This window comes from Triplophysa rosa, unplaced genomic scaffold, assembly GCF_024868665.1.
Source record: "Triplophysa rosa unplaced genomic scaffold, Trosa_1v2 scaffold473, whole genome shotgun sequence".
In the NCBI taxonomy this organism is placed as follows: Eukaryota; Metazoa; Chordata; class Actinopteri; order Cypriniformes; family Nemacheilidae; genus Triplophysa; species Triplophysa rosa.
In genome coordinates, this window is record NW_026634478.1 from 31,032 (window position 1) to 35,685 (window position 4,654).

Consider the following 4,654-nt stretch of genomic DNA (forward strand, 5'->3'; position numbering starts at 1 on the left):
AAGACTACAATAAAAGTTTACTTCTATGTTAATGAGATTTTGTTAGACTGGTTTTCACATTGAAATAATATTAAATTGTACTGCAGGTTATTTTTATGGTATATGCTTTAGTTTTTGTGATAAGTGATTGTGTTGTGGTGGTACATTTTAAAAGAATTACCATGCTTTAGTTACAATATACAATACAATATGCAATATGCAGATGCACTACAGCCCCCCCTAGTGTCTTCTATAGAGATGTGCAATAATTGCAATGATCTGAAACCATCGCGATGAGACGATTATTTAATAATCGTGACAGCCCTACTTACCTGACCGTGTCTCATCTTGCCCTGCCTTACCCTGCCATGTGTTTTGACGTTGTGTCGTGTTTATTTTTTTTGTTAATTCTTGTCCTGCTGTTTTTTGTCCCCCACGTGGGATGTTTTTGGTTTCAGTTTTTTAATATATATTAGTCTTGTCCCCGTTACCCCCTTGTGGGTGTTTTTTTTTGTTTCTGTTATTAAAGTCTTTGTTAACCCCTTCATTCCCGCTGCCTGCGCTTGGGTTCTTCCTACCCCGAAATCCCTGACAATTGTACTGCGTGTCCACTTTGACTCTTGATTTGGGTGTGTGACAACAACGCTCTCTCTACGTACGCATAATTGCCTCGATCAAAACGTGTTTTCAAACTCAAAATACATTTGTTATGGGGGCCCCCTAGTGTTCGGGGCCCTGGGCTGCAGCCCATGTAGCCCATTATGATAAAGCGGCCCTGAGTAACAGTTGATTTCTCGGACATACACAAAATGGATGATTTAATGATTTAAGATGCATGAGCAAAATAATTTTTTAACACGTTTCTCATAGTTTAATGATTATTTTGGACAAATATTTATAAGAAATATATACATAAACGTATTTTAGAGCTAATCTGAAGAGCAAAACCTCACATTTATCAAATCGGACAGCACAAAAACAGCAAATTCCAGTATAGAATGGGGCATTTTTGCAAGATAAAATATTATATATGGATTTTTGTATTAAATGAAGTAGAAATGTCCCCTGATATAAAAGTGATCATTGCTTGAAGAGGAAAGTTAATGAAAATGTTTAGTTTTTATAGGAGCACATCTTTATATGCCTCTCGGAACAGTTTGATAATGCCCCCTAAACAATAGGGGCAATGGAAATATTTGGGTTCTTCAAGAATAATTTCAGCAAGCTCTTGTGACCCTTGAAAACCAGGATAAACCTTGACCCAGTTTGAAAAGCTGCTTTGTCTCAGGAGGAAAGAGAAACTCTGTTGATACTGGATAACTGCCAGCTTGACGTTTCTCAGGCACTGGGGCTGTGCATGTGTATTTGTGTGGGAGCGTGTACATTTGTATGTGTGGGTGTGTGTCAGGGGATTGCGTGGGTATATTTTTTTACAGCTCCAAGGCAGATTTTGGACCAGAATTGTGTGAGACAGTCTCCCTGTGTGTTTTTGAAGGAGTTACACAAATGCAGATTTAGATGTATGATAAAGCAGAAATGTAATGAAATGGTGCACTGTGAAAAAAACAGCAATTACACAGCCACAAGCTTTTACGTTCAGAGATACATCAAGAAAATAATAAACAAGAAATAAAAAGGATTTGTAGCAAAACTGTGATGCTGTTTGTCAGAAAAGCTTTCTCAATCAATCTAGACTTGCAGACTGTATGGAGACTTGTTTGACAAAGAGCATGGCAGTTTACAGTTTTTATCTTAATCCCCACTCCTTTTCTTTTTAAAGATCTTGTCATACATGATGGCTAGTGATAAGGTTGTTTTGTTAAGAAGAAGATGTTGTATAGGGTGTCTCCTCTTTCTCAATGTTTTCAGTTTTTTTTCTCTACATAAAGCTGCTAAGCTTAGCAGTGGTTGTATATGGAGCTGAGCCAGTGACAGAGTCACTCCAGAGAATCATCTCTCAAGTAACTACTTTTAATGACATGCCTTTTATCTTTTATCTATATTGTTCCCTTTTGTTTTTCTGGGTTTCTGTTTGTTGACTTTGGGAACAGAGGGTTGAACTACATAAAAAGTTGATGTTTCGTGTTATTTTACCATCTGCTTAACATTAAAAAGACACTTCATATCCAAACAACTTTCAGTAATTCAATTACAGACTCCATTTATGAGAAGTGATGTGTCCTTAAAGGTCCAATGTATAATTTTTGGAAGATCTATTGACAGAAATGCAATATAATATACATAAATATGTCTGCAGAGGTGTAAAAGGACCTTTCATAAGCGTTTTGTTTTTATTATCTTTGAATGAGCAATTTCTATCTCCATAAACTGCGGGTCCCCCTGCATGGAATTCGCCATGTTGTTTCTACAGTAGCTATAAACGTATGGGATTCCTTTTGTGTCAATAAAAATGAACGCAAACTTTAAAAAAACGAACAAAAAATATACAATGAGAAAGAAAAAAAACACTTTGATAATGAAAACAATAAACTTAATTGCAAGAATGTGACATGATTTTCAAATAAACTGCAATTTTTCTTAACAATTTTTTAAGTTTCGTTTTTGCAAATAATAGTTTTGAATTCGATGCTAGATTTTTCATTTGCGCTTTTCGAGTTTTCGTTTACACTTCTCAAGTTTTCGTTCGTCTTTCTGGCACAAATCTCACGTGTGGGCGGGGCTTATGGCCACTTTACTCTCATTGGTTAGTGAGATTTGGGTTGACAGCTCCCTGACCAGGAAGTCGATACTGAAGATACTTGTTTTAGTGTTTGTACTTAAATTACTTTCTTATTTTGTTAGTATATTAGCAGGGTTGCCAACTTTCAGGCACTTAAAAGTAGGACACTCTTCCAGGCTCTATCACGCCATAACAACAAGCCGAGCAAACACAGAATAGCTAGCCATATTCACATGCAACTTTACGTGGGTTTAGAGGCCGTCAAGACAGCAGTCTATAATATAAAATTACAATGATATCAGGAAAACGAGATGCCTAGTGAGTTTTGAGGAGATATACAATAAAGAGTTATGCTTCCAGTTCATATTTCTAATTTATAGATTATAATCGTGGTGGCATTTTATGTATTGTTTCTATCTTTAAATGTTTGTTTATAGTTTAAGAAGTCTCTCTTCTGCTTTTCTTTAACCTGTTTTATGTAGGTGTGTAAATACATAATGAAATTGTTGTTTGCAAGAGGCAGACTAAATGAATAAAACATTCTAAAGGCCTCTAATTGTGTCACCTTATGAATTTGTTTTGTTGTAGCGTTTAAAAAACATAAATGTCATTTGAATGTAGGCTATTGGTACTGTTTTATGAGATGTACATTCTGTGAATGTAAAGAAAGGGGTATAATACTGTACATTCACCATGAGTTTAAAAAGAAAGATACAGTACTTGACTTATAAGTGGACTTAATTCTTTAAAAGGAGACTGTTTGCAAGAGCGACATCGTCATCCTCCTCCTCAGCTGGACACAAGTCACCATCGGGTACATTTATGTAATTGAGATAATAAAATCGCTAAAAGTTTTTCTGTACAGTAACTATGCAGCAATGTTTTCATTTAGCACGTTTATTTCACACAACCCAATAATCTGTAACGTGTCTTTATTGGATGTTATAATGCAAGTTGTTCGTTCCTTTTAAAGAAAATAATCTTAATAGTCCATAAAATAATACCTGACAAAAAAACATAAAGCCCACAATGAACGCGCTTAGTAAAGACATACAGTAATTGCTACTGTACAGGAATAAAACTTTTAGTGATTTTCTTTATTATCTGAATTACATTCATTTACCTGAGGCTGAGGAGGACGATGATGAGGAAGACACTTGCATCCACAGCACGCATGACTTACCAACTTCAAATACCAATTACTAATATACTAACTAAATATGAAAGTAGTTTTCAACTCAACTCAACTCAACTTTATTTATATAGCGCTTTTACAATTTTCATTGTTACAAAGCAGCTGTACATGAGACACATTGACTACAAGCAAAACAATCAAAGTTGTACCTGCAAAAACAAGAAAAGGTTGAAAACACAGAAGACAGACACACCCACACACAAAACACTCCACACACACAACACGCACACGCACCAACACACACAGACACAGAGACACACACACACACGTACGTACACAGACAAGTACGCACACACACACACGCTCAGTGAGAGCACACATTTAGGATAAAGGAGAGAGAAGCACAGGTCAAATATAACAGATAATAAATTCCTATATGCAATATTAATTAAGTAAAACTTTAAGATTCTAAAGCAGCCCCCCCGGTCAGGCAGATAGTGCAAAAACAGTATGCAAACGGTGGCGAGGAACCCAAAACTCTAATCGAGAAAAAAAACCTCAGGAGAACCCAGGCCCAACCAGGGGATTCCAGTTCCCCTCTGGCAAAAGCTGCTGCCTCTGCACAAGCTCCAGAGAACTTGCACAACAAGGCTAAATAAAATAAATAAACTTAATAATAAAATAAATTGTAGTTTAAGATTATCATTAATAATCTAATAGCATTTGAAGTTTTGTGGTGAAGACATGTCAAGAGACCGCGTCCTTCTTTATCCAGCTCTATCATCTCAGCTCTTGTCAGGTCCCCACTTCCCATTCTCCACTCTACCATCAGGTCAGGCCATGAACTGCATCCTGCTCGC